Consider the following 9,735-nt stretch of genomic DNA (forward strand, 5'->3'; position numbering starts at 1 on the left):
CCCCTGAGTAGATGCATAAGTCGAATGGGGAGGAACCTCCACGGTGGACGAAATCACCTGGGTTGTCTCTGATGGTGTTCCTTCCTCTAGAGCTCTAATTGTTCTCCGTGTTCTCGCCATGGTTGTTGTTGTGCTTTCCCACAGACGGCGCCAAATGTTATGGATAAAAAACTAAGGTTATTATTTGCTGTATTTATTACTAAGATTCGGGAGCTCAAGGCCTTTAATGGCTGCTCTCGTGTATCGTAGCTTAATTCTGCCTTTACGAGATGCCTACGTATCTCTGTGAATTAGAGAATCAAGCCAAAAAACGTAGTTCTGATTTATGGGGTGAGGCCCCTTATATAGATGTTGGGAGTCCTTGAATTGGACTTGGTATAGGAGACTTGGTGGGCAAGTCTTATAATTAGAATGGACTTTGGAGTCCTAGATAGTAGAAAACTGATTCCTTATCCTTTTAGGTCCCCTTGAGGCTAATCTATAAGGATTTATATCCTTATCAGGACTCTTCTCAATAGCTGATTTTTCCCTTATTAATTAATTACGAAATTAATTAATAATCAGGGCTTTTGGGCCTTCTTTATTTCATCAGGCCTGATCTGGTCCATCAGGCTTAACCTTTCTGGTCTGAGTATCATATATCTTTTTATTGAGCCTGGCAGCCCACACCTTGCAGTATTTAATTATACTATCATAATTTATTTATCCCTATCATACATCAAGCCCAACAAACTCAGCTACTTCAAAAATTGGTGGCTGCACAGACCTCAACCTCCACTCAACTTGATGCTAACAAAAAGGGGGAGAAAGATATTATTCCAGCTAGTCAAGGGGAGTCAACAAGTGAGGGGGAACAAGTGCTTAAAATTCAAGTAAGCAAAGTAATTGTTCCAACAATTACTTTTCCAAAGCCACCAGTCTTGGACAGCATTGATCTGATCAAGATAACAGCTGCTAAGTTGGAATCAAATGAGAAATCTAAATAGCTTGATGTTGCAGCAGTTGAGAAAGAACTGGATGACAAATAGAAGAAGATTGATGAGGAAATTCAAAAGAAGTTTGGTCTAATTGAGAATAAAGATAAGGTCTTTTCTCACTTCTCTCAATTGAGATAAATTTCAGCAAATGAAATGAGCCTAGGGAACTTAGAAAGGGGTCAATCCTCAACAATCAAGTCTTCAAAGGCCAGTGGGATTTTTAAGCCAAAAAGAAATTATCCAAAAACCTCAGACAAAAAACCACTAGACCTATCATATGAAACCCCTAGGCCAGATGAAAAGAAGCTGCTTGGAAGGTCTATAGATTTCTTCAAAGACCCTAGAGACTCAGTGCTAAGGAAAAAGATTGCTAAAATCTACAGAAATGGTAAACTGATATGTGTAGTGGCTGGACATCCACAATTTGCAGAGGCCAAGAAAGAGGAAAAGGTGAGGCTCAAACAACAACAAAAGCAAGCTGCTTTAGAAGCCAAGAACCAAGTTAAGAAGCCTGTAGTCACAGAAACTGTTTTGCCAACTGAGAATCTGGGTGAAGAAAAGAAAGAAGAACCAAAGCAGATAAAAAGGAAGTTCAGATACAAGATTCATGCAAAGAGGAAGATAAATTTTGATGAAGATAAGGAAGACTACATGCCATCCCAACCTACAACCTCAAGCCAATCAGCCATACCTACTGTGAAGGAGGCCGAATTCAAGGTTGATCCCAACATCACCTTTCATGGTGATCCTGTTGTTCCAAAGGATGAACCTATAAATTGGGACAACTTTCCTCTTCCTGATCTAAACCTCCCCATATTTGCTAAATAAAGGAAGATAAAAGAAAGAGTGGTCAAAACAGTCAAGCCTACCAAGCTCAAATCCAAGCAAGTGGTCAAACCCAAACCAACTGTCAACAAAGGAGATCAACTCTTCATATGTTACATCAAAGAGTTTTCAGACATAAATCTCTATCTGGATGAGCTTGAAGAAGTTAGGTCTATTGATGCCTACATGCACCTTCCAGAGAGACTAGTCTTCAGGTACAAGGGTGGTAAAGAAATTACATGGCCACTTCACAGAATTCTCAATGAAGGTTATTCAACTCTAGTGACTATCTTCTCCTCAATCAAGAAAAACTTTGGATTCAACATAGTAGCCAAGAAAATGGTACTAAACAAGATTGAGGAGATAAGAAATAGTTGGAGAGGACCAAATGCACTCCCAAGAGTATTGACTATTCCCTTCACTGGAGATAGAGTGCATTTGAGGTCATACTGGATCATGGAGTTCAAGGATGAAAAGAACATCAGAAGATTCTTCAGACTGGAAGATCAGCTAAAGATTGCAAGCAATGAAACTCTAAAAGAAATGCAAGAAAATCTAGATCTAACAAATAATGAAGAATCAGAATTTTAGAGACAACTCCAAAACCAGATTGAAGAGAATGATGTGAAGCTAGGAAAGAAGCCAAGGCAATCAAGGAAATGATCTTAATCTGCTCAGCCTAGAGGAGCACCTTGAAAATGATCTGTAAGACACTCTACAAATCTTTCTTTGTGCTAATTTTCAATAAACTGCAGCACTTGAAATTTTAATCTACTGTATTTCATTCTGTATTTATAGAGTGTTTTGTTATCATCAAGTTTCTCTTAATTTATGGCTACAATTCCAGTAGACATAAATTGGGGGAGATTTTTAGGAATATGTTGTGTACTTGATGATAACTTGAACAAAACACTTAGTAGATTTTAGTTAAGTGAATTTGTATCTTTCAACGGATGATCATTTTCAACATCCGTTGAAAGAGTAGCTTATGTAACAATAAGACTAGTAGCATATTTCTGCATACTTGGATAGCTTAGTGAACCCGATGTTGTAAATTGTCCAAGTTATGTTAAATACTAGATTGATATGCAAGATAGGATGGTGAATTGTAAATATTAGATACCTTGTAATATTGTGTAAATGAAATAAAGTTAACAACCAAAAAGACAGTCTCAACGGATGATTTACAAAGCTCCAACGGATGATCAACATAAGTCTCGATGGATGATTAACCTTAGTTTCAACGGATGATCAGACAAAGCTCCAACGAATGATCAATCGAAGTTCTAACGAATGTTTAAATTCAAAAGAGCAGTTGATAGTGACTTGACAGTCACATGCATTGATTGTATGAAAATGGAATGTGGCAGCCCATTTGAAGGTTTTAGAGAACAAAGAAGCATTTCCATTTCCATTCTAAACAGATGATATTCAAAGATTCTGGAAAGAGAAGTATAGAAGCATAAAGTTAGATTAGATACAGTTTGTCTTATTATCTTGTCTTTTTATCATGTAACTTGGTGATATATAAACCAAGGGTAGGAATTTGAATAGTATCCAAGTTAGTAAGCTTTTTACCAGAGAAATAGATAAGGCAAAATCTGTTAAGAATTTCTCTGTTCTTGTATTCTCAACTTGTAAGCAGCTGTAAACAATTTTGTTACACAGAGTTCTCAACTTAATATATATATCTCTGGTGGAAAAGTTCAATCCACCAGAAAGTTTTTAAATACTTGTATTTATTTACTTTGTGCTTTGATTTCAATATTACTTTCATTCCGCACCTAGCTAAATCAAACACAAATATATATTTATAGAAGAACAGTTCTTGAAATTGAAAAGAAGTCAGAATTACATTCAACCCCCTTCTGTAATTCTTGTTTAGATTATTTGGGAATAACAGTAATTATGAATATTTACCTCACATATCATTTCTTATATTATATTATGATAAATATATTTAGTGAGAGACTATAAATTCATTTGCGTGTTAATAAGAGTAATTTTTACTTGTAAATATTGAATAAATAGTAATAATTTAAATAAATGAAGTTTTTAATTAACTAATCCCGAATTTAGATTTCTCCACCCCAAGTTTAAAATCCCCTTGGTTTACCAGATTTCAGGAAATTAAGTAATATAACAAATTATGTACTATAGTTGTCGGGGCCGCGCGAACGCAGACCACTAACATAAATTATGATGTAAGCTCCACCACTTAGGTAGACCTTAGGCAAGAACCCATCCAAAGTGCAATGGAAGTCACTTCCCTAGGCCATGGACCTTAATGATCGCCCATTGACCCCATCCAGGTAAGTAAGTTTTCATGTGGGCCGTATATCTCTATTCATAGCGTTGTTGGAATATTTTACCTTAGATCGGTCGATGTGGGAAGTTCTGAGAGCAGACTTTTGTTATCAATGATAGTGTAAATTTTGTGATGATGTGTTTGACTATAATTTCGTGGTGCGATTGACATGTAATTTAAAATTTGGGAGTTATTTGTCTTAAATAAAAAACACGGAATATCTATATCTCCAAACGTAATTTCTTACACCACCGGTACCATTATGCAGTTTGCGGACAGTGAGTGAAAATAGCTTCAGATGACATAGTAACTCGGTTCATTGAACATGGATCGAAATGAGGTACAATCTTTGTACTTGAATCTGGAAAATCAGAATTTTATTATTTATTGTCATGCATTCTATTATAAAAGGTGAAACTAAAACTATATTACTTATTGTCATGAACTATTATATTAAAAAGGTGAAATTGAGGTAATAGTCTTAAATTGTTACAAGTTAAATTTCATTTAAAATATATCGCCATAGTTTTAAACTTTCATCTAGAAATAATCCGAATAGCGAATTTTTTCTCCGGCCAAAAGATTACAAGTTCGTGTCCTTTAAAAAATATTTAATCTTTTATTTGATGAGGGTGTGCCAGGCCCGAGCAGTAGTGCAACACTTGGGCAACGCATGAAGACCTCAATAGCAAGTTATTGTTCGGATCTTCCCCGATAAAAAATTAATTTAATATTGGTGGACCATAGGCCCATATATCAGATATTAAACTAATAAGAATAGATTCTACACTTGATCTTAGCCAAAAGGCCGAGAAAGGTATGAATGAACATGCTATCTGACCTTGTTTATATGGATGAGTTCGGCACATCTACCGAAAAGTATCACGTGGTGGTACGGAACTCCATGTACATATAAAATACTAATATAAGTAATGTTGTAAAGCGTGGAATAAGATATGAATACGAATTATTCGAGTACATACAAATTGACTTTTCCCTCAAAAAATATAAAATAATAAACTGTTGGAGTAAGTGCATAAAATGTTTTGCCAAAAAGTTTACTAAATAATATGCAAGTCAACTGCTTTTCTATCACTCTTGGTGCATTACGAATTCCTATTCAGTTGCTTGCTGCAAATTTTATGCAACCACACCCAACAACAAATTTAGTATGTTACGAGACTTGTGTTTTATCTTCAAATTTAAACTGAAACTTAAACAGGAAAGCAATACCGGGTAACACCTTAAATATGAATGATGCGGAAAAACCGTGTTGTGAGAAACCATATGCGTGGTTTAGTTTACACGCTTTTTGTCATTGTTGCCGGAAAATAAGATTGAAAAAAATTCTACATAAGAGGAGAATTAATTATTAAGCACAATATATCATCAAACTTAAAAGAAAACGAAACCCTTAATGTGAACAAGATAATGGCGCAGTACAATATATACGTATGTTTATTTTTATAATTGTGAATATTCACCTCACATACCATTGAACATGAATAGAAATGAAGTACAATCATTGAAAATGCGGACAGTGAGTGAAAATAGCTTCAGATGACATAGTAACTCGGTTCATTGAACATGGATCGAAATGAGGTACAATCTTTGTACTTGAATCTAGAAAATCAGAATTTTATTATTTACTGTCGTGCATTCTATTATAAAAGGTGCAACTGAAACTATATTACTTATTGTCATGAACTATTATATTAAAAAGGTGAAATTGAGGCAATAGTCTTAAATTGTTACAAGTTAAATTTCATTTAAAATATATCGCCATAGTTTTAAACTTTCATCTAGAAATAATCCGAATAGCGAATTTTTTCTCCAGCCAAAAGATTACAAGTTCGTGTCCTTTAAAAAATATTTAATCTTTTATTTGATGAGGGTGTGCCAGGCCCGAGCAGTAGTGCAACACTTGGGCGACGCATTAAGACCTCAATAGCAAGTTATTGTTCGGATTTTCCCCGATAAAAAATTAATTTAATATTGGTGGACCATAGGCCCATATATCATATATTAAACTGATAAGAACAGATACTACACTTGATCTTAGCCAAAAGGCCGAGAAAGGTATGAATGAATATGCTATCTGACCTTGTTTATATGGATGAGTTCGGCACATCTACCGAAAAGTATCACGTGGTGGTACGGAACTCCATGTACATATAAAATACTAATATAAGTAATGTTGTAAAGCGTGGAATAAGATATGAATATGAATTATTCGAGTACATACAAATTGACTTTTCCCTCAAAAAATATAAAATAATAAATTGTTGGAGTAAGTGCATAAAATGTTTTGCCAAAAAGTTTACTTAATAATATGCAAGTCAATTGTTTTTCTATCACTCTTGGTGCATTACAAATTCCTATTCAGTTGCTTGCTGCAAATTTTATGCAACCACACCCAACAACAAATTTAGTATGTTACGAGACTTGTGTTTTATCTTCAAATTTTAACTGAAATTTAAACAGGAAAGCAATACCGGGTAACACCTTAAATATGAATGATGCGGAAAAACCGTGTTGTGAGAAACCATATGCGTGCTTTAGTTTACACGCTTTTTGTCATTGTTTCCAGAAAATAAGATTGAAAGAAATTCTACATAAGAGGAGAATTAATTATTAAGCACAATATATCATCAAACTTAAAGGAAAACGAAACCCTTAATGTGATCAAGATAATGGCGCAGTACAATATATGTGTATGTTTATTTTTATAATTGTGAATATTCACCTCACATATCATTTCTCATATTATATTACGATGAATGTATTTAGTAAGAGACTAAAAATTCATTTGCGTGTTAATAAGAGTAATTTTTACATGCAAATATTTAATAAATAGTAATAACTTTAAATAAATGAAGTTTTTAATTGATTAATCCCGAATTTTAGATTTCGCCACCCCAAGTTTGAAATCCCCTTTATTTACCAGATTTCAGAAAATTAAGTAATATAACAAATCATGTACTATAGTTGGGGGGCCGCACAAACGCAAGCACACTAATACAAATTATGATGTAGGCTCCACCACTTGGGTAAACCTTAGGCAAGAACCCATCCAAAGTGCAATGGAAGTCACTTCCCTAGGCCATGGACCTTAATGATCCCCCGTTGACCCCATCCAGGTAAGTAAGTTTTCATGTAGGCCGTATATCTTTATTCATAGCGTTGTTGGATTATTTTACCTTAGATCGGTCGATGTGGGAAGTTCTGAGAGCATACTTTTTTTATCAACAATAGTATAAATCTTGTGATGATGTATTTGACTATAATTTCGTATTGCGATTGACATGTAATTTAGAATTTGGGAGTTATTTGTCTTAAATAAAAAATACGGAATATCTATATCTCCAAACGTAATTTCTTACACCACCGGTACCATTATGCAGTTTGCGGTCAGTGAGTGAAAATAGCTTCGAATGACATAGTAACTCGGTTCGTTGAAAATGGATCGAATTGAGGTACAATCTTTGTACTTATATCTGGAAAATCAGAATTTTATTATTTATTGTCGTGCATTCTATTATAAAAGGTGAAATTGAAAGTATATTACTTATTGTCGTGAAATATTATATTAAAAAGGTAAAATTGAGGAAATAGTCGTAAATTGTTAGAAAAAGTTAAATTCCTGGAAAATAGCTTCAGATGACATAGTAACTCGGTTCATTGAACATGGATCGAAATGAGGTACAATCTTCGTAATTGTATCTGTAAAATCAGAACTTTATTATTTATTAGCGTGCATTATATTATAAAAGGTGAAATTGAAACTATATTTACTTATTGTCGTGAAATATTATATTAAAAAGGTGAAATTGAGGCAATAATGGTAAATTGTTACAATAAGTTAAATTTCATTTAAAATATATCGCCATAGTTTTTTTTAAGGCTAAAAGATTACAAGTTCCTGTCCTTTGTAAAATATTTATTATTTTATTTGGTGGGGGTGCGCCAGGCCCTAGGTGCAACACTTACGCGACACATTAAGACCTCAATAGCATGCTATTGTTCTGATCTTCCCCTATAAAAAATTAATTTAATATCGAGAAAGGTACGTATGAACAAGCTATTTGACCTTGTTTATATGGATGACTTCGGCACATCTACCAAAAAGTATCTCGAGGTGGTACGGAACTCCAGGTACATATAAACTACTAATGTAAGCAATATTGTAAAATGTGGAATAAAATATGAATATGAATTGTTCGAGTACATACAAATTGACTTTTCCCTCAAAAAATAAAAAAATAATAAACTATTGGAGTAAGTGCATAAAACATTTTTTCCACAAATTTAACTAATAATATGTAAGTCAACTGATTTTCCATCACTCTTGGTGCATTACTAATTCCTATTCGGCTACTTGCTACAAATTTTATGCAACTACACCCAACAATAAATTTAGTATGTCGCAGGACTTTAATTTTATCTTCAAATTTAAACTTAAACTTCAACGGGAAAGCAATACCGGAGACACCCTAAATATGAATGATGCGGAAAAACCGTGTTATGAGAAACCATGTGTGTGCTTTAATTTACACGGTTTTTGTCATTGTTGCCAGAAAATAAGATTAAAAAAACTCCACGGAAAAGGAAGATTAATGTTTTTAGCACAATAAACCATCAAACTTAAAAGAAAACGAAACCTTTAACGTGAACAAGATAATGGCGCAGTATAATACATGTGTATGTTCATGTTATTTTATATTACGGTGAATTTATTTATTGAGAGATTATAAATTCATTTATGTGATAATAAGAGTAATTTTTGCTTGCAAATATTCAATAAATAGTAATATGTTAGATATATTTGATACTGTCATGGCTAATGTGATTTATGTTTAGTTTTCAGATCTTACTTAAACAGGATAAATCAGTACTTACTGGAAGTCAGGACTTAAGGATATCAGTACTTATATTATCAGGAGATAATTATCAGAAGATGGATATCAGAACTTAAGTACTGAAGGACGTTCAGATAAGGAAGGCAGCTGGTTAAAGGAAAGAAGATCGAGACAAACATAAGAAGAGATATGCATGAAGAAGGAATTCTATGAAGAATAGAATAATTGGAAGAAAAGAAATCTGATTGATATATTTTAGGAAGCAGAATTATATTCCATATCAATTAGCGATTATCTTGTAACTGTGTAGTATATAAACACAGACATAGGGTTTACACTAAAAGTGTTATCACAATCGAGAAGATTATTCATTGTAACCCTAGCAGCTCTCGTGATATTTGTTCATCACTGAGAGAACAGTTCCATACTGTAACAGAGTTTATTGTTTCAATAAAGTTTGTTTTCTGTTACTTGAGTTATTAAAGTTCGATTTCTATACACTGTATTCACCCCCCTCTACAGTGTGTGTGACCTAACAAGTGGTATCAGAGCCTATCTGTTAACACACAAATAGTTTAAGATCCAAACACAATCATGTTTGAAGCAGAAACTCCAACTAAGCCCACCAAAGCTGAAGAACCTCCAAAGACACAAATTCAAAGTCGATATGAGACTATTAGAGTTCCCATATTGAGACCATCTGAATATGCCATATGAAAGGTGAGGATGACCATGTTTCTGGAAGCTACAAATCCAGAATATCTTG

At 33.8% G+C, this 9,735-nt stretch overlaps 4 non-coding genes across 4 annotated transcripts; all 4 read right to left on the reverse strand.

Annotated features, from left to right (window-relative positions):
* Window positions 1-3,964: 3,964 nt before the first annotated feature.
* Window positions 3,965-4,122, reverse strand: LOC141682245 (U1 spliceosomal RNA). Its single transcript, XR_012559647.1, has one exon. It is a non-coding gene; the product is annotated as a U1 spliceosomal RNA (small nuclear RNA).
* Window positions 4,123-4,737: 615 nt separating this feature from the next.
* Window positions 4,738-4,931, reverse strand: LOC141681907 (U2 spliceosomal RNA). Its single transcript, XR_012559325.1, has one exon. It is a non-coding gene; the product is annotated as a U2 spliceosomal RNA (small nuclear RNA).
* Window positions 4,932-5,999: 1,068 nt separating this feature from the next.
* Window positions 6,000-6,193, reverse strand: LOC141681925 (U2 spliceosomal RNA). Its single transcript, XR_012559340.1, has one exon. It is a non-coding gene; the product is annotated as a U2 spliceosomal RNA (small nuclear RNA).
* A 906-nt stretch (window positions 6,194-7,099) lies between these two features.
* LOC141681305 (U1 spliceosomal RNA) lies at window positions 7,100-7,258 on the reverse strand. The gene has a single exon (XR_012558746.1). It is a non-coding gene; the product is annotated as a U1 spliceosomal RNA (small nuclear RNA).
* Between the last annotated feature and the right edge of the window lie 2,477 nt (window positions 7,259-9,735).

This window comes from Apium graveolens, chromosome 8 (genome assembly GCF_009905375.1).
Source record: "Apium graveolens cultivar Ventura chromosome 8, ASM990537v1, whole genome shotgun sequence".
NCBI classification, from domain to species: Eukaryota; Viridiplantae; Streptophyta; class Magnoliopsida; order Apiales; family Apiaceae; genus Apium; species Apium graveolens.